Source organism: Delphinapterus leucas, chromosome 3 (genome assembly GCF_059928025.1).
Source record: "Delphinapterus leucas isolate spDelLeu-1000000601 "Yukka" chromosome 3, BTC_Dleu_Yukka2, whole genome shotgun sequence".
Lineage (NCBI taxonomy): Eukaryota > Metazoa > Chordata > Mammalia > Artiodactyla > Monodontidae > Delphinapterus > Delphinapterus leucas.
In genome coordinates this window covers 110,883,415-110,904,421 of record NC_143131.1, presented here as the reverse complement: position 1 = coordinate 110,904,421, position 21,007 = coordinate 110,883,415, and the positions used below count along the sequence as shown (strand labels likewise).

Genomic DNA, 21,007 nt, shown 5'->3' with positions numbered 1-21,007 from the left:
AAAGGCCCAGGAGACCATATAGTCTAATGGTTAGAAAGTTGATGCATCTCTCAACCCATCACTCTGCCTCCTGAGTCACTCCCTATGGATGACAGGGAAGTCCAGTCCCAACACTGTGTCCAACCTGGTGCTTCCTTTGGCCACTTGCCAAAGTGGGCTTCTCACTAATGGGAATGAAGATGAAGATTTCACCCAGATATCATTAGGATTACACTGTTCTACCATTCTGAGTTTGTTACGCCTGTTCCACATCTCTCAATTTTACTAATATACCCCCTTTCCTAGGGTTTTTCTGAAAACATCACTTGGTCAAGGTTTTTTTGTGTGAGCAGCAGATGCTTGAGAAGATTTGAGGTACTACAGCTGTTCTGTGCTGTCATGGCACTTGCTCTGAGCTTCATCCATCATAAGGGCTTTGTTTCTCATGTGTTTCATAGTGTTTTCTGTACCAATCTCCACTGTGCATCTCCTACCCTTTGGCACACTCTGCGTCAAACAAACAGGACAGATTCAGCCTAGAACTGTGCTGTCCAGTACAATAGCTACTAGCCATATATGGCTATTTAATTGAATGTAGCTAATTAATTAAAATTAAATAATATATGGACTTCCCTGGTGGTGCAGTGGTTAAGAATCCACCTGCCAATGCAGGGTACACAGGTTCAAGCCCTGGTCCGGGAAGATCCCACATGCCACGGAGCAACTAAGCCCTTGCACCACAACTACTGAGCCTGCACTCTAGAGCCTGTGAGCCACAACTACTGAGCCCACGTGCCACAACTACTGAACCCCCTGTGCCTAGAGCCTGTGCTCCGCAACAAGAGAAGCTACCGCAGTGAGAAGCCCATGCACACAACGAAGAGTAGCCCCAGCACACCACAACTAGAGAAAGCCCGCATGCAGCAATGAAGACCCAATGCAGCCAAAAATAAATAAATAAATAAATTAATTAAAACAATAAAAAATTAATATAAAAAAATTATCAATTGCCTTAACCGTATTTCAAGTGTTTGATGGCCACATATGGCTTGTGGCTCCTATATTGGACAGTGCAGATACATAACTCTCATCATCACAGAACATTCTATTGGAATGCTGGTCTAGAATAATATAGCCAAATTCCAGCAGGACTGCCCAGGTAGATGTAGGTACTCCAAGGCAGGTTCAACTTCTTCATTGCCACTATGTGAAGCAGATGTACCTACCTCTTCATTATTCCAGTTGTCCATCTGGTAACTATTAGATTAGACACACACACACACACACTCTCTTGCTTATTAATTCTTAAAGACTGGATATTCTAAACCCATAAGAAAAAAGAGAAGCATTTTCCAAATTGCTCCATAATTTTTCTTACCCATGATATGGTTAATACCTCATGTTATTATTGCAAGGAAGTCCTTCTTTTTCACTGTGTGCCCCTTTGGGCCTGTCATGAAGAAGAAAATAAGCCCATTTTTGAACTTCTCTCCTTTAGTATCAGGCCACTCAGCTCTAAAAGGATGCAATAGAAGCTCTTCTTATTCATTCCTTTTTAAGAGCCTGATGAAGTCCTCTCTACCTCCCAGTCTGCTGAGGCTCTGGAGGTAGAGACCGGGAGTCTCAGCATTGGGAAGGTCTTCTTAGATGCTGTAGTCTTTTGTCATTTCACACCTTAACCTCAAAGGGAGCCCTTTTTCCTGGGATGGAGCACTTTAGTTCCCACAACTCTTCTCTGAAGTCACTGTAGAGTGGGTGGAGGGAGATGAAGGCGATTCTTTGGTCTGAACTTTTTGAGTAACCTTAGGAGTGGATCTGTTAAAACCGGAGGGTTTTTTTCTTTACCACACCACCCCCAGGATTCCATTTCCTGTACATGTGGCATCAGCACCTCTAGTTATCTTGGCCCAAGCCTTTGGACCATGCCTTGGGAGGGCTCTACTCTCTGCATTGAGCTCCATTTATACCTCTCCAGTGGAAACAATGACTTTCTTTGCCCTGACCTGGTAGGAAGGCTCTTTCCTCTTACTTGGTTAACCAAAGTGGGAGTTAGGATTACTGCCTCTGTGGGTAAAAGACATTTTGCATGTTGGAGAAAGAGGTAGGTAGTGGTTTCATCTGCCACTACTGCCCATGGATGTGACTAGAACCTCCTCCTGATGCAGAACCCTGTCTCCTCCATTGGCCCTTTCCCAGCTCCTATACTATTTTGACTTTCTACTCACCCCTTTTTCTAACCCTGATGCCATCCTAGACCATTCTTTTCTGTCCCTTCTCTTGCCCCAGTTCTAGCCACTGCCCTGGACTCAAGGTCAGTTGAGGGGAACAGTCTCTCAAAATCTGGGCAAAGATCTTTGGGGGTGGTGTGCTGCTGGGATGCAAGGTGAGGACATGAGGAGAGGCACACATAATCTGAATGCTGGTATTTGCCTGACAGGGCTGGATCTTCCATGGCCTTCCTCGCTGTTTGTCTTTGAACTTATTTCATAAGAGGAACCTTTATCTTCTGGCCCCCTGGCTATCCAGTACTTTGTGCCTGCCCCCCATTCCCTATTTGAGGACATTCAACTGTGCTGCAGGAGAGAGCTGGCCCATGCCCCCACCTTCAGGGGCCAGGGAGATCCATGAGCCTGGCAATGAGGCCTAGGCAGAGACATGGCAGATGAACAGAGACCCCATGGCAGGTGGAGTCTAGTCACCGCAGGGACCCCTGCAGAAGAATCAGGCTCGAAACTTTAGCCTTTGCTTGGCCAACTCCTAGTGATTTTATAAAAAATAGTTTTGTCTTTTAATTACCTAAGTGATGTACGAATACGTTCTCCTCTTGTAACGTCTAGAGGAGAATATTATCTTCCTGTAACAAAAAGAAAGCAGTTCAGCCTGACAATTATAAAATTGTAAAGCTAAATAAAGTGCCCTTTGACTGCCTCACCTGATCCTAATCCCCTCTCCCAGTTCCCACAAGTAACCACAGTTCTCAGGTGTATATCCTTCCAGATCTTTTTTTATACATTTATTTACTGACCCTGTATACATATATAAAAAAAATAGATAGGGTTCTTTTGTGGTTTTCTGCTTTTCTTTCCTTTTCTCTTTCTTTTTCATAAATGGTGTACTATACCTATCACTCTGCAGTTATCAGTCAGTGATATATTAGAGATCACTCTGGGTTGGTTGAAAGAGAGAATGTGCATTTTGGAATTGCTGCACAGTATTCTCTAGCATGAAAATACCTCAGTTTATTTATTCATCTCTGGTTGACGGAAATTTTATGCGTCTGCAGAATTTCACTATTACACACGGGCTGCAATGAATATTCTTGTATATGCTTCATTAAGCACAAAAGCAAGCATCTTTCCTGGTAGATACAACATAAGAAATTACAGACTCATGGGAATATATATATTTACATTTAGTAGAGTCTGTCAACTTGTTCTCTAGAGAAAAGTTAGATCCACTAACATTACATACCTACGAAGCCTGTTAAAACCATTGTCTTCATAGTATCAAATGTCACATACAGAATTTCTGACTGTTTATTTCTTAAGTTCCTTAGTGATGCTAAACATCTCTTTATATATTTAGTGGGCATTTCTGTTTCGTCTTCTGTTAGTTACCTGTTCATATCCTTTTCCTATTAAGTTGTTAAGATTTTTTTAAAAATAAATTTATTTTATTTTTGGCTGTGTTGGGTCTTCGTTGCTGCGTGCAGGCTTTCTCTAGTTGCAGTGTGCGGGCTTCTCATTGCGGTGGCTTCTCGTTGCAGAGGACGGGCTCTAGGTGCACAGGCTTCAGTAGTTGTGCCTCGCGGGTTCTAGAGCACAGGCTCAGTAGTTGTGGCGCATGGGCTCAGCTGCTCTGCAGCATGTGGGATCTTCCTGGACCAGGGCTCAAACCCGTGTCCCCTGCATGGGCAGGCAGATTCTTAACCACTGTGCCAACAGGGAAGCCCGGAGTTAAGATTTTACTTGTTAACTTTTTAATACTCCTTCTATACTCTGGTTATTAATTCTTTGTCTATTATAAGTGTTACAAATGTTTCCTCTCAGTGTTTCACTTGTCTTTTATTTTATAGTATCTTTTATTATACTAAAGTCTTTGATTTTGATGAAGTAAAATGATCGATTTTTAAAGGGACTTGATATTTTGTGTGGTCTTATTTAAAAAGGCTTCTTCTCCCCTCAAGGTCATAAATATATTATTATATATTTTTCTCCTATGTCTATTCTTTATATTTAAGGCTTTAATATCTCTGATTTTATTTTGTGAACAGTATGAGGAGGACTCTATCAATAGCTTAATGTTTCCTTGTAGGTGATAATTTTGTAGAAGCTTTGTTGATTGTCTTCCCAGTACTTATCCTGCCCTCCTCCCTTGCTAACGGCATTCTGAATTTCCCAGATATGTAGTTTGTGTGGAATTGATCTCACCCTCACCTCTTAAAGTGGCTTAAGGCAATCAATGCATCCCATCCCCCTGGCTACAGGGCATGAATGGTTCAGGTGGGTTAATGACCCTTTGGGCGCCAAGATACACGAAATAAATGTTTGTTGGGAGCTTCTGAGAAAGAGGCTTTTCTTCTGTATTGGCTCAGTTGCCACTGACAATTATGTTACTCCCACAAGGGAAGCTAATCTTAGGATGAACCAATACAGTAGAAGACAAAGAAGAGAAATCAGGTTCTTGATAACATCATTGATCTGCTGGACCAATCCTGTTCTGAAATCCAGCCTACCTCTGGACATTTCTTTTACATGAGCCAGTATATTTTCTTGATTATTTAAGCCAGTTTGAGTTAAGTTTTACTTAAAACTAGAAGTATTTCTAACCTATTTAGTCACAGTTGTCTCAATACTGTTCATTGAAAGATTCATCTGTTTCACACTTACATGAAAGACTACTTGTGGTAGACTCAGGCTTGCTTACTGAAAGACTGAGAGTATACATGAACAGAAAGCTCCAAGACTTGGGACTTCCCTGGTGGCGCAGTGGTTAAGAATCCACCTGCCAATGCAGGGGACATGGGTTCGATCCCTGGTCTGGGAAGATCCCACATGCCATGGAGCAACTGGGCCTGTGTGCCACAACTACTGAGCCTGCACTCTAGAGCCCGTGAGCCACAACTACTGAGCATGCGTGCCACAGCTACTGAAGCCCGCGCACCTAGAGCCCGTACTCCACAACAAGAGAAGCCACCACAGTGAGAAGCCCACATACTGCAACGAAGAGTAGCCCCCGCTCGCCACAACTAGAGAAAGCCCACACAGAGCAACAAAGACCCAATGCAGCCAAAAATTAATTAATTAATTAATTAATTTAAAAAAAGAAAGGAAGAAAAAGAAAACTCCAAGACTCTATAGCTAGGTAAGGATAGGTTGCCCAAAAAACTGGCAACAAGAATTTTCAAGGTCTAGAATATACATATTAGGACTCTGTGATGTGGCTTGCTGAAGAGCAGAATTATTGCTTTATTTGGTAGTATGAGCTGGAGGGATTGCAAAAGTCAGTAAGTGCTCTTCTGGACTCTTCTGACCTGGTGGACATGTCATTCTCTGCAGGCTGCCAAGACCATGAACTTGCGGGTTGCCTTTGTGAGAAAGCAAGACACCTCCACTTGCATCCTCATCTCACTAATATCCTTTGTACTACTAATTAGTAACTACTTCAGGAGTTAACCAAAATAAAACCAACCTTAAAGAGGGTCCAAGTCAGTATTATCACTCATCTCTGAATCTAGACTTTGTCTTGTCTCCATAAATCCCGTAAATATGTGGGTCTGTTTTCTGGACTCTTCATTCTGAGATACTGATTTGTTTATTCATTTAGGTACCAGTACCACACAGTCTTAATTCCTTTTGCTTTATGACATATTTTGAAATTATATACTGCAAATCTTCCACCATAGTTCTTCTACAGAATGATCTCAAATATTCTCCCTTGTGAATTTTAGAATCAGTCTGTCAGGATCCATGAGACTTTCTGTAGGGATTTTGATTTTAATAGAATTAGGATGGAATTTATAGACTAATTGGAGGAGAACTCACTTTTGTGGTATTTGGGAAAGCTGCTAATTTTTTATTTATTGATCTTATATCTGGCCACATTGTTCAACTCCTGGGCTTTCTGTGTAAAGTCTCACATCATCAAGAGGTAATATAGTATAGCAATTAAGAGCACAGAGTCTGAAGTCAGACTTTCTGGGTTTATATTCTGGCTCTGCCGTTCACCAGCCAAGTACCTCGGCATCTCTGTTAGTTTCCTCATCTGTAAAAATTGCTTCTATACTAATACCTACCTCATAAGGTGGTTGTTAGGATTAAATGAGTTAAATGAGATACATAAAACATTTAATATAAAGCAAGGAGTGATAATAATCATCATCATTTATTTTGAAATAACAAGTTTATCTGTTGTTTTTTTAATCCTCATACGTGTTTTTCTTATCTTAATGCACTTGCTAGGACTTTAGTAGCATGGGTATCAGGTATTGTTGTCTTGTTCCTGACTTGAATGGAATTTCTTCTAATGTTTCACTATTAAAATATATTTGCTATAGATTTCTGGTATAATCCTTGGTCTTATTAAGGATGCTTCCTGGTGGTCCTAGTATATGAAGAATTGGCTGAAGCAGCGAGTGAAGGCCAAGCCCTGAGCACTAGGCCAACCTTGCTCGCAGCCTATTAGGCATAAAGTACCCAGGGCAAGAGAAGAAGAGACAAGGCTGCAGATGCTTACAGCAGGCCAGACACCCGCCTTCCTCTGTTGGAGAGTCCCATGCTTTGAAGGGGCATGATGGAGATATGCTTGGGCTGTGCATGTGGTAGTCTGTCTGTAGCAATAATGAAGGCTCTGGCCTGTGTATACAAGACATATGAGGGGTATGTACCTGTGTGCATGGGTGCACATGCATGCTCATGCTGGTCCTGGTTCCTGCAGCCTCATGGGCCCTGCTTAGCCATCGTTTCTGCAGTAGACGGAGAGGGACTCCTGACTGCTGTATCTCTTTTGGATTGTCATAGTTTTCTGTGTACAGTACCCTTATTTCACCTGCCCCACCCCCTAGAGGCAGTCAGGGTGATGACTGAAGCATCAGAACTGTGGTTTCTGTAACAGGAAGTGATTTAGATGCTGAAAGCTAATTTTAGATGAGTTGATATGGGGTTTTCAAAGAATGTTTCAGGGGTGGTTTCAGGCGTAATGCTCAGCCTCCAGCTCCTCTCATTTACGAGGGGCTGGCAGTTTCCCACTGTCATTGTCATTGTCTAGCTGCGTGAGCTCATGCCCAGCTGGTCAGCACTCTTGGGTGGAAAGCCGGTGCTGGTTTTCCCTGGATTCCAGCCTTCCTGAGTCATTGTTTTTGGCCTTGACCTCAAGGCAGACTCTTGAGACTCAGCATAGGCTGGCTCTAGGCCAGGCTGACTCAGGGCCTTTTATCCCTGGCAAGAACTGCCTGGAGGCTCTGAGGGTCCTGTCAGGACAGGACCCCCATCCAGGCTGAGGCGTAGGCCAGTGATGAGATGAGGCTTTTGGGTCAAGAGAAGTGTCATCTTGGATGGCAGGCATTTAGTGGGGCATCTTCTCCAGGTCAGCACTTTCTCGAGCTTCTTAGAAGGGAGAACACTCGGACCCATGATAGCTACACTAGAGATTCCATCACTGCTTCAGACCTGGAGTTTGGGACTCCTGCTAGTAGCAACAGACACAAAAGCAGAAGAACAGGCACAGAACTTTCAGAGAGTCCTGTCTTCTTAGAGGTAAAGCCCCACTGGTTGGCACCCTCAGAGCTGAATGGTTTCTGTCTCTGCCAAGGCCTGAACATAGGAAATAGGAGACAGGGGCAGTATGCTCACCTCCACAAGGGTCTACAAAGCCCATTTTCATCTGCTGTCATGTACCCTAGGGCTTCCACAGCAACCCCTGTAGCAGAGAATGCTGCCCCCATTCTAAGAGAAGACGGGCTTCACTGTGCTAAGAGAGATGGCCCAGGGTTACACAGTTAGTGTGGGTGGCATCAGAGCCAGGTTATGTGCTGACCCTTGCACCATAATGCCAATGGGATACCCAACATTCAGGGAGGGAGCTCTGCATGTCTGATCCAGGCAGCAGCCAGCCATGAGCACCTGCCACAAGCCTGGGGCCTCTCAAAAGCTGAAGGAAGCATAATTAAAGTCTCTGCCAGTGCCTAATCTACCCCTTGCCCTGCTTTTGTGCGAGGTGTAGCCTGGGAGATGAGGCCAGGCCTTTAGGCCTTGGTTGGTATACAGGAGGAAACACTCTTGTCCCAGAGAGGCCTGTAGACAGGCTTTCTGGGGGCAAAGAGCAGGAAACCTTCTCTTTGGCCTCCATAGTCAGTCAGTCCCCTGAGGAGGATCAAGGAGGGCAGGACTGACGACCAGCCCAGAGCCAGGGCTGGGCTCAGACCTAGAGATGATAAGAGTATTCTCACAAAAGCTCCAGTGTTTGCAGTGTATTGACACAGTTTGATGGTATGAGCTAAGGCCTGCTTTGAGAGTTACATAGAAGGTGTCTTTGACCTATTTTCAAGGACTGTGGTGGCAGGAGGAATTTTTGGCCACATCATAAAGAGTTTTGTGGCCACCTCTGATAGACCAAGCTCAGGAAGTTGTAATTTTCCACAATTAGCTTATTAGTCACCAAGATAATCCTTGCCCCAGCTCCTGGCTCCTGCTCCTCTGTGAGAGGCTGACAGGGATGGAGCTCCAGTGTGGCAGCCCTGCCTCCTCAGGGTAGGCCTCAGCAGCAGGCCAGGAGCCCTGGAGGCCTTGAGCACTGAGGTTGGACCATCTGTGTGCCTGCCTTGTTTGTGGAGCTTCTGCACAGCCAACTTCTTTTTTTTTTTTTTCGGTACGTGGGCCTCTCACTGTTGTGGCCTCTCCCAATTGTGGAGCACAGGCTCCAGACACACAGGCTCAGCGGCCATGGCTCATGGACCCAGCCGCTCCACGGCATGTGGGATCCTCCCGGACCGGGGCACGAACCCGTGTCCCCTGCATCGGCAGGCAGACTCTCAACCACTGCACCACCAGGGAAGCCCTGCACAGCCAACTTCTTGTACACTTTGTCCTCCTCAGGAGATTTAGTTTGGACAAGAAATCCTTTACGATCTCAATGAAGGGATGTGGGTAGAGAGTAGATCCCAGAAAATCCACTCAAAGGAAGACCTTTGTACTCTGTGAAGTAACTGTGAAGGCCCAATCTATGACCTTTCTGGGGCATTTTCATTTTAAGAAAAGAGAAAGTCTTAAGCCAAGGAATATATTAATGGAGGCTTTCATAAAGCATTTTCAGGAAACTATATAGTGTTCAGAGCTCCTTGCCCATTAGAAAGATGGGGCTGTGTGGTGTTCACACTTGGATCCCCAGGGTGGACCTCACTCAGGGAGACAGAATTAGGCGAAGGCTACCCCTCTGTGGGAGTTTTGCCTACTCAGCCCCTTCTTTCAAACTACTGGGTTGTCTCATCACAGCTCCTGGTCTCCATCGTGTGCCTCTGAGGGGCATTCCTGCTCCTGGAGTTGGTGGAGCACTGCCAGGCTGAGGGCTGAGGAGAGCTGACCCCTGAACCTTGCCCCCAAAGCCATGGGGATAGTCATGCATCTCGGTTGCCAGCTGGTGGCATTTTCCTAAGTGGAAAGGGGTGGAGTGGGGGTCCCCTCTGGCCTCTAGGCAGGCCTCTCCTCCTCAAGCTTACAGCTGGCTCCAGCTTGTCCTCTGTGATGAACTCTTCAGTCGGAGCATGTGTGTGGTGGATAGGAACACAGGGAAGCAGGAGTTGCTGCCTTTGAGGCAGGCAGAGTGGGATGCAGCTGGAGGACCTAGGCTTTTCCTGGTCTTATTTCATTCAGAAATAGTCTTAATGTGGCAAAAGGAATTTGTTTGTTGGTTTGTTTGCTTGCTTGCTTGTTTGAAAGTACCCTTCGTTTTTGGAAGTCTTGGCTGCTGCCTCAGTTCTGGTGGGACCAAGGATTGGCCCAGTGTCCCAGATGTTTGGGAGACTCCAAGGCCCTTTTACATGCCTGTGAAGTGACAGAACCCATCTACCCACCTTACCCAGGCTCCTGGTGCTGATGTAGGTTAGAGGAGGGGACCAAGAAATAACTTAGCCTCCAAGCTTTGGACTGCCTTCTTAGAGTGTACAGTCTTCTTAGGGGAGAGAATTCAGGAAGAGGATGGCTTGCTATACATGAGAAGTAGGAGCAGCAAACAAGCTGCCACACCCTGGGAAGGTTTAGAGGGAGGCTTGTCAGGCAAATGGTGGTTCGTGTACAAACTACAGACAACAAATCGAGAGGACAAGTGGGTAGAAGTGAGGTGGTCACTCTGCTCTCAGAAAAACAGGAATCCAAGTTCATAAGGAAGTGACTCTTTTAAATACACAGGTGGGCCAGCCCCAGACATTACTCTAACCTTTCACAGACATCCTTTTCACAGTGTTTCTCATATTGCACCTTAATCAACTGATGTCTTTCGGGGTGACTCAGGGCCACTGCTCAGGCTGGCCATTGTGTGTTGAATCTAGGCGAGGGTAGAGTTACAGCTGGAGGTGGGCCCAGCTCTGAATGGGCACCAACCCCTAAAAAGTCCCCAGATTGTCTTGTAAGCAAAAGTTCCATAGTCAGTTTGCTTTTGGATCCTTTGCCTCCTTCTTTCTGAGAGACATTTGGTAGAAATAGCCCGATTTTTGGAGTCCAAGGGACCTGGCTCCAACTTCTAACTCAGCCACCTACTAGTTGCCAGACCTTAGGTAGTTTACTAAGTCTTCATTTTGCCCCGGTTCATTATTCATTCATTCAGCATATATTGCTTGAGCATCTTCTGTGTACCAGGTACTCATTTAGGTACTTGGGAGTCATCAATAGAGGAAACAGAGAAGTATTCCTGCCTTTAGAAATGTGTATCATAGCATGAGAGGCAGAAAATAAACAACAATCTTGATAACATGTTAGAAGGTGATAAGTGCTACAGGAAAAAAAAAACAGAGCAAGATAAGGGGGATTTGGGCTGCTGGGAGTGCTGGTAGAAGGGGTTCAGTCTCAAATAGGGTGGGCAGGGCATATCTCTTTGAGAAAATAACATCTTTGAGAAAATAACATCTGAGCAAAGACTTGAAAGTGGTTGAAGGAGTTGGCTATTCCAGACAGAGAGAGGAACCAGTGCAAAGGCCCTGAGGCTGTTGTGTTCAAGGAACAGCAAGGGAGCTGGCAAGGCTGGAGCAGCATGAGTGAGGGGGTGGGGCACAGGGGAAAAGTGAGAGAGGTAATGGAAAGATGAAGGGGCAGATGACGTTGGGCCTTGTAGGCCATTGTGGGAACTTTGGCTTTTGCTCTGATAAAACACAGAGCCACTGGAGAGTTTTGGAGAGTCCCACAATCTAACCTAGATTGTAACAGGATCACTCTGGCTGCTGAGTTGAGAATAGACTATAAAGCAGAGCACAGGTAGAAGCAGGGAAATTAGCCAGGCGTTTACTGAGGTATATTTTAGGCAGAAGATAATAGTGGCTTGAACCATCACTGGTGCAGTGGAGATGGTAAGAAATGTTGGACTCTCGATGTATTTTGAAAGGAGAGCCATCAGGATTTGCTGATGGATTAGATATAGAATATATGAGAGAGCAGAGTCAATGTTGACTCCAAGGGTTTTACTCTGGGCGGGTGGAAAGAAGGACTTGACATTGCCTGAGATAAGGAAGGCTACAGTAGGGCAGGTTTGAAGGGGAAGATCAGGAGTTCACTTTCAAACATGTAAAGTGGGATAATGTTATCCACTTCACCGGGCTGTAGTGAGGATTAAATGAGATAATATGTGAAAGTCATTAGCACTCACACATAGCTAGCTCTCAGTAAATGTCACTTTCCCTTTTCCTTTCTCATACAGGTGGGTGAAGCATGAGCAATTAGGGGTCCTCTAAGCCAATTTGACTAATTGCCTTTCTGTAGAAATAATGAGCAGATGTCAAAACAGTCTCCTCCCCAGTGGTTTTCTCACCCTTCAGAAAACTTTCACTGTTGCTAACAGGGTCTTTCAATTTGTCAAAAGTTTCTTGGCAATGTTGACACACCAACATGATGATGAGCTTCTGCATCAGTGGCACCTTGGTGCCCAGGCAGCCTCTCATCTGTGCGCTCATCATTTCCATGTCAGTCACTCTGCAGGTGTCAGCTGAGCAAGAGGCAAGACCTTCTCCTCACAGTGAGCAGAGATTAAGGGAAGCAATTTCTCAGAAGCTACACTTTTTATTATCAAAAGAGAGTTAGCTGACATAACATTACGTCACAACTTTCTCTTAGCTCTTTGAATCATTTGTCTCTGAATAAAGTTGCTGGCATGTGGCACATTGCAGTTGCTGAATGAACAAAACAAAAAGGTTATAACATGTATTGTAAGACTTTTTTTTCACAAAGGGTATGAATGTGTACTTGACTCTATGAATAAGGAAAGAGAGGTTGAAGGATGTTAACCAAAGAGCCATCTCTGGATATGGGATGCTTTTTGCTTTACTTGTTTGGACTTTTTTTTTGTGAGAGTATTTTTTTTTTTTTGGCTGCGTTGGGTCTTTGTTGCTGTGCACAGGCTTTCTCTAGTTGCGGTGAGCAGGGGCTACTCTTCGTTGTGGTGCGCGGGCTTCTCATTGCGATGGCTTCTCTTGTTGCAGAACATGGGCTCTAGGTGCCCGGGCTTCAGGAGTTGTGGTTCTCAGGCTCTGGAGCAGAGGCTCAGTAGTTGTGGTGCACAGACTTAGTTGCTCCACAGCATGTGGGATCTTCCCAGACCAGGGCTCGAACCCATGTCCCCTGCATTGGCAGGCAGATTCTTAACCACTGTGCCACCAGGGAAGGCCCCTTGTTTGGATTTTTAACAGTAAATTTATATCATTATTAAGACAATAGAGTAATTTTTAAGAAGTCTGTGAAATGTTCAAGTAAGATTTGTGTGGTACCCACGTGATGGATAGGCTTTCTCATGAGGTGTTTTCAGTGGTGACATTTGCTTCATCTGAGGGACAGCCTGACCCTGCTGTAATGCAGTGGGACTGGCCAAGCAAGGGCACGTGAGATGGCAACAGCTTAGGAAAAGAGATAACCTTCCCCAGAAGTGCTCAAACTCCCCTCTTCCATTGCAGTTGGTGACTGCCCAGACCCAGATCTGTGCTCACTCTCACTCACCTACACACTTGGAAAGAGCCTTTGCTCCAGGCAGAAGTGTATGAACAACTCTACACTAGTTGATAGTGTGAGGGCTCCAGGTACATATATGAAACATCTTTGATAGCTTCAGAATAACAAAACCTTCACGTCCAGAAGTTCTATTTGAGGGCCGCTGATAGGACTGGCATATATGAGAACAGCGATCTTATTCTTATTCTCTTTAAATTCTGGATATTTGGTTTATGGGCACCTGCCAGTGTTGCCACTTGGTGTTGGCAAGTGAATCTCCAATATACAGGCTTCTTTGGCCTGTAAAATAGTTCAAGGGACAGGCTAAGTTCCCATATGGTTTCTCAAGAAAGCTATCAAATAGTGCAGAAGCAGAGTGTTTGAGTACTTGCCTTTGGAGACTTGGGGTCCTCTAGATCGGAAGCCCATATCCAACAGTGTTTCCTTTCCCTAGGCTCATTCTTAGAGTCCAGAGTAGTCCAGTTCCTGAAAATGACTCCATTCTCATACTCTCTGACCTTTGGAATCCCACTGCAGAGTGCCAAACTGGTGAGGGGGAATATCACTGAACAGGTCACAGATACCTGACCTCTGCCTCCCCGTGCCTGCCCCGCACTGAGGTGTGCTGATGGGAGTGACTTCAGTGACTTTTGCCCCAACACTGAATGCCCCCATGGGGCCTCTGCCTCAAACCTGATATTGCCATTTATGCTGCAGCTGTCTCTGTTTCTGCCCCCTTCATCTTGACACCCCAGCCCTCCTGCTTTGGGAACTTTGGGGCTTGGATGCTGAGTAGATATCCTCCCCTTGGTGGTGAGCAACAGTGTGAGCAGGTAGTAAGCAACAAGCCTCTGCTGACCGCTGACTATTCTTCCTCTGGCAGCCATCCTCCCCTGGCCCTGTGTTGCTAACCTCTGTCTTACACTCCTCTCTGCTCTCCCATGGCCAGGAGGTCAGAAGCTGCTCCAGATGGGGAGGATGCCAGCTGAGATGCCTGATGACCAACGTGCTAGAGCTTCAGTGGGCATCACTCTCTGGGTGTCAGCCTGGATCGTGGCCAAAGTGCTGAGTGGCGAGCAGTGAATAAGCAGCAGCTGTGACATCCACGCTTGAAAGTTCCAGGATTTTGAGGTACAGGAACATTAGGAAGAAGGGTACTTGCTACATTTCAAGTCCAGTTTCTCATATGACCAGAATCAGGGTGCCCTGAGAGTGAGGACAGAGCCTGCTGGGTCAGGCCCCACATGCCCTCACAATCTGTCCCCACCTCCTTCTGGATACTCTGGCTCTGTCCAAGGGCATTCAGTGGAGGCCTCCAAGAGGCCAGGCCAGTTGAGGAGCAGAGGGTGGGAAAGTTGAGGCAAGTGGTATCCACCTACCAGGCCACTGAGCACTGCACCCTGCCTCCCTCCTGTGCTCTGTCTTCTGTTCCCTATTCTCTGTGACCCCTTTCCTGACCCATCTTGCCCCTTGTTACCCCCACTGTCCAGATCAGTTCATCATCTCTGGCAACCTCCTCACTGATCCCCCTTACAATGCATTTGGCCAGTACTGTAGCATGAGTGATCCTTTAAAAATGTAAATCCAGCTCCTTTTTGTCAGGTCTCAGCCAAATGTGTCCTCCCATTGAGCACTCCAAAGATTCCATGCCATCATCTCTTTTATTATCTCCATTGCTCTTATCTCTGACATTATCTGGGGAATTCTTTTGTTTACTGCTGTGCTATCTCCCCTACCAGAATGTAAGTACCAAGAGAGCAGACAATCTGTCTTATTTCCCACTTGTCCCCAATGCCCAGGACAGTGCATATGCAGCAGGTAGGTGCTCAATAAGTATTTATTTGTTGAATGAATCCATCAGTCCATTCATCATTCTATCCATCCTTCAGAAGAACTCACATTCCAGTCACTAGGTTGTTTGATAGTCCTTAGAGTGATTGGGTGCTGAGTGGAGAGGAGAGAGCCTCTCCTTGGTGGCGAGCAAGGGACGAGCCTGCTATGACTCCAGGAGATGGGGCAAGGACCTCTTAGCAGGGTGGCAGTCAGCCAGTGGTAGGCCACATGTCTCTTCAAAAGCAGCAGGAAGCCAGGCTCTGAGATAAGAAGCGTGACTGCCAGTGTGATAAAGGTGGGGAGAGGGCCAGAGAGCGGAGAGGTAAGGCTGCTCCGTGGGGATGCCCAGGCCTCTGTGGCTGGCCGGCCAACACCACATTTCCTGTGGGGAACAAGGAGAGGAGATCCCCTCTGAAGGCCCTGGAGCTGGGGCTGCCCCAGGTGCCTCATCCTTGTCCTTACTGAGGTGGCTGAGATACAAGGCTGCTATCCCTCATATCTGCCATTCATGGACACTTGGGGGCCTGCCCTAGGGCAGGTGTTGGACCCGTGTGCTCTCAACTGCCCTGGCTCCCTGGACTCCTCTGTGTTTTAGTCTCTCTGTTGGTAAAATGGTTCTACCACACTGGTGGTTGTGAAGAGTCTGGGTCATCTAGGAGGAAGTTCTCAGTGGGTACTGGGGGCTGACGGCTCAAGGAGGAGTGAGGCTGTGGAAGGCTGAGATGTGAGATATAAGTGGGAGCTCGGGGTGCTAGATGGGCCATAAGGCTCACGCTCAGGGTCCTGAAGCAGGCAGGGGGCAGACACTTAGAGGACCCAGGTCCAGCTGGCATCCTGATGCTACATAGCCAAGACCTGCCATCCCTCTTAGTATCTTATCCTGGCTGGTTCATGCTGAGTGGCAGAGAGGGTAATGGAAGAACACCTGACAAGGAGTCTCGGAGACTAGGTTCCAAGTCTCATCTTTGCTACTCTGGGGCTTTATAGATCTCAACAAATTATTTCTCTGCTTGCAGCTTCAGTTACGCCATCTGTGAAAGAGGGGTGTTGTGGTCTCACATGATTGTGGTGAGCCTTAAAGAAATGATGTAACTCATTCCAGTGACTCTATGGACTTCAGCTCCCCACTCCTATAGAGTCATCTTCTGGGGTGCAGATGGTAGGGGAATGTGTGGACAGAAAACCGCTGTCCTGATTCAGTGACTTGCTCCACCCTGGCCTCTGGCCCAGATTCTGGAGGCCTTAGTCAAGGGGTGGGGGCCAGAGATGGGATTTCCCTTTAGGTTCCATGGGACAAAAGCACTGTATCTCACTGGAAAGCCTTCAAAACTGCTGGATATAGCCCTGCCTAAGAAGAGCTCAGAATGGACAGGCGGACCAGTTGGACCCGCCCCCGGGGAAACCCAGGGATGAGCTGGCACCTGGACCTGAGTACAGTTCCTGTCCATCCTGCTCCAACAAGCCTCTGGGGGAAGCTTGAGAAAGGAAGCTGGGGTGACCCACAGGCCGAGAGCTGCTCTACCTGAATCCTGCTCAATATCCAACCTGTTAAAAGAGCCCAGCCTCGGGCTTCCCTGGTGGCACAGTGGTTGAGAGTCCGCCTGCCGATGCAGGGGATGCAGGTTCGTGTCCTGGTTCGGGAAGATCCCACATGCCGCGGAGCAGCTGGGCCCGTGAGCCATGGCCGCTGAGCCTGCACGTCCGGAGCCTGTGTTCCGCAACGGGAGAGGCCACAACAGTGAGAGGCCCGTGTACTGCAAAAAAAAAAAAAAAAAAAAAAAAAGAGCCCAGCCTCAAGGGTCTGAACTATCTAGGCCTCTTCCACTCACATCACCTCCTCATTCCCCATCGCCCCTCACCCCCAGCTGCCCCAAGGCCCTGTCAGTAGATGCCACCTCACCCTGCACTGACCTGCTCTCTCCAGGTTCAGGGAAGTTTTCTGACCTCTTGGTCTTCGCTGTCTCCATGATGCCACCACTCCTGGCTCCCTCCCTCCCTCTCTTTTCAGTCCCTAGCCGTTCTTCTGCAGTTGCCTCCTCCTCTGCCTACATTCTAGGTTTGCAAGTTACTTGGGACTCTGTCCTTTCTCTCCTTGGCTACATAAGTGTCTCAAACTTTGGTCTGAGGGCTAAATGAGGACCTGTACCCTCCAACTGGGGCCCCTATCTTTTCTTAATATACTACACCTAAACAGCACCTCAGACTCATGGTATTCCCCAGACATACTTCTGCATGCCCTTCTCTGGGGAGAAATTGCACCATTTTGAAACCACACTAACTGTGAGCTACTGGGCCCAGAATTCTCCTGTCTGGCTTCAGCCTCCACCCTAGTATTAGCTAATCCCTGCCATGCTTCTCACCAGGACTTCTGCCATGAAGGAAAGGCTCTCTCTTACTCATCCCGTCACAGGCATGTTCTTTCCTACCCCTTTGCCACCTGGCAGATGACTCCTCCTCCTCCCTTCAAAGACTGCCCTGGGACTACCTGCCCAAGAAACTATACCCAACTGCCCAGCTCCCTGACCCAGATGGGGCTGAATCTGCTCATTGCCTGATGGGTGTCCCTGGTACCTGAAGGCTGAGGCACAGTGAGTACTCCCTGGCTGCCAGTGAGGACCCACCCCTTCACAGTTGTTTGTGAAGCACAGTCTCTGGCACAAGGTAATAGTGCAGTTGTTAATGTTTCTACTCCTGTTGGAAGAGAGTGCATTAGCTGGTGCAATTTATCAGCTGTTTGAGAAACATAGGGGAATTAGTTACTCCAAGGATAATGGAATTGGGTAACTATTGCTAAGCTTAACTGATTCTCAGGAAAAGATAATGAAAAGCTTAGAGCAAATTTGGATAAACGTTTATGGATTTGAGATTACTGTCCAAGGATGCAGTATTTAAAACTGTGGCAAGGACCCCAGGAGATGATGCAAATACACCATTAGAATGGTTCCTAGAAGCATGGAAAAATAAGTGAGATAGGCATGTTAGAATTGCTGTGGCAGACTGTGGAGGAAGTGGGTGTGCAGGAGTGAGGTACTAAGTAAGGTTGGAAAAACCACCCAAGGGCCCCAAAGATACCAAAACAGTAAAGAGTGTGCTGGAAAGAAGGGCACCAGCCTCACTAAGAAGTAAAGCAGTGGTTGTCCTCAGTAGGTCAGGACTGACAGTAGGAGATATTGTCACAGAACTGAGCTCACTGAGAGTAGTACTGCTCATTCAGTACAATCAAAAGCAGTCAATCAAGGATGATGAGCCTAGTCATCCCAATCACAAGTCCCTTGCTAAGTTTCCAGACCAGAATCAGTTTTCAGACTCAGAATGCATTGTTTGAAGAAGAAGCCAGATCTCCAGAAGGAAGGATCCCGTAATACCACAGCAAATGTGCATGATAATGATTTCCCCAGCCCTTCCCCAAGGGAACATGTGGCCATTTATTTGGATATTTATTTAGATACTGGGAAAAGAATACACAAGCATTTCAAGGACTATGAAACACAGGATTTGAGTTGAAATTATTCTCTAGAGACCTGAAATAGCACCTTCTTGTTAGAGTTGGGGGCATATGTGGTTCAGATAATTAATAGATTCTTGGTCTGAATCCTGCTCATAGCAGGCTCTCTAGGTCCACACACTCACCCGGTGATATAATCAGATAAACATACTTCATGGCTAGCATAATCTTCTATATTGGGTCCTTGGCCTGTGTGGTAAGAGCTATCATAGTGAGGAAAGCCAAGTGGAAACCTTAAAAACTTCTCCCTATTCCAGCCAAAATAGTAAATCAAAAACAATATCACAGGGCTTCCCTGGTGGCGCAGTGGTTGAGAGTCCGCCTGCTGATGCAGGGGACATGGGTTCGTGCCCCAGTCCGGGAAGATCCCACATGCCGCGGAGCAGCTGGGCCCGTGAGCCATGGCCGCTGAGCCTGCGCGTCCGGGGCCTGTGCTCCGCAACGGGAGAGGCCACAACAGTGAGAGGCCCGTGTACCGCAAAAAACAAACAAACAAACAAAAAAACAACAATATCACATTCCAGAGGTGATGGCAGAAATTAGTGCCACCATTAAAGACCTAAAGGAAGTCCATTGTATCTTCTTTAATTTACCAATAAAACTCAGATACACCCTAGAAGATGGCAGTGGGCTACTACCAATTCAGCAAATAGTAGCCACAGTTGCAGCCACTGTGCCTGCCAGGTGTTCTATCTTTGCTGCAGTAGATTAACATGACCTCAGGCATACAGTGTGTGGACACTGATCTGGTGACTCCATTCTTTTCTACCCTTATTAGAAATAGTTTGCATTTACTTGGAGCAAACAACAGTATAAATTTCCAGGGTTAGGTTATCGCTCCTTCCTGCAGAACATCACACTGGTCTACTCTATCAATAATGTTATGCTGTATATACAATGGAATATTACTCAGCCATAAAGAGAAACGAAATTGAGTTATTTGTAGTGAGGTGGATGGACCTAGAGTCTGTCATACAGAATGAAGTAAGTCAGAAAGAGAAAAACAAATACCGTATGCTAACACATATATATGGAATCTAAAAAAAAAAATGGTTCTAATGAACCTAGGGGCAGGACAGGAATAAAGACACAGATGTAGAGAATGGACTTGAGGACACGGGGAGGGGGAAGGGTAAGCTGGGATGAAGTGAGAGAGTAGCATTGACATATATACGCTACCAAATGTAAAATAGACAGCTAGTGGGAAGCAGCTGCATGGCACAGGGAGATCAGCTCGGTGCTTTGTGACCACCTAGAGGGGTGGGATGAGGAGGTGGGAGGGAGACGCAAGAGGGAGGGGATATGGGGATATATGTATGCATATAGCTGATTCACTTTGTTATACAGCAGAAACTAACACAACACTATAAAGCAGTTATACTCCAATAAAGATGTTATAAAATAATGTTATGCTGATCAGACACGATGATCAAGAAGTGACTAACACATTGATAGCCATGACAAGATAAACGTACTCCAGAAGATAACCCCTGTGAAGATTCAGAGCCTGCCACATCAGTAAAGTTTTTAGGAATCCAGTGGTCTAGAGCATGTCAGGAAATTTCCTCTGACGTATAGGACAAATGACTACATGTTCTACTTCTCACCATGAAGAAGGAAGCACCATGTTTGGTAGGCCTCTTAGGGTTATAGATGTAACCTACTGCACACCTGGGAATATTACTGTGACCCATATACCTGGCAGTAACACAAAGGCCTGCCACCTTTGAGTGGGGCCCCAGGTAGGAAAGGGCTCTGCAGTGTTTTCAGGCTATAGTACAAATAACCCTGCTATTTGGACCATATGAATCATCAGATCCTGTGGTTTTTAAAGATATCAGTAGTGGGAAAATACATTGTGTCCCTGAGGTTATGGAACAAAGCCATAGCATTTGCCTTGAGGAATTATACACCTTTTGAAAAACAGCTCCTGTTATTTTCCTGAGCCCTGATGGATCTGGAGGGCCTGACTGAGAAAGTCAGGCAAGCCTAGCAACAACCCGTCATAAAATGGAAGTTGTACATTGGGAATCAAGTATGAGCAGGATTGGAGGGCACAAGTAAGCTTCACAAACAAGTAAGCCAGGACTTCATGTGTCTGCTTCTGTGGCACCAGAGCCTCTCCCTGTGCTCACACCTATGGATACATGGGTGATCCCCTAGACCAGCTGATGGAGGAGGTAAAAGCCCACACTTGGTTTGCAAATAGGTCAGATCAGTATGTGAGTCAGGCCAGAAATGGTTAGTTACTATACTACAGCTCCACTCAGGGGTGACCTTGAAAGACAATATTGAGAAAAAATCCGATGGGCTAGAGCTTCAGGTGGTATACCTGGCCATTGACTTTGTGTAGAAAGGTTGTCTGAAATTAAAATATATATGAACTCAAGGGCAGTGGCAAATGGCTTGGCTGGCTGCTCCGGGACCTGGAATGAGAAAGACTAGAAGACCTGGGACAAGGAAGTGTAGTACAGAGGCATGCAATGGAGGGACATTAGTGGCGTGAAGTATG

General features: G+C 46.4%; 1 long non-coding RNA gene across 3 annotated transcripts in view; it reads left to right on the top strand.

Moving 5' to 3' along the window:
* The first annotated feature begins 8,369 nt into the window (after window positions 1-8,369).
* LOC149749639 (uncharacterized) overlaps window positions 8,370-21,007 on the top strand; it is a 74,972-nt gene continuing 62,334 nt past the window's right edge. For 2 of the 3 annotated variants that reach the window (XR_016392767.1, XR_016392766.1), the window contains exon 1: window positions 8,370-17,578. This is a non-coding gene — a long non-coding RNA (uncharacterized LOC149749639). The remainder of the gene's footprint in view (window positions 17,579-21,007) is intronic. The other variant, XR_016392768.1, reaches the window with a different exon arrangement.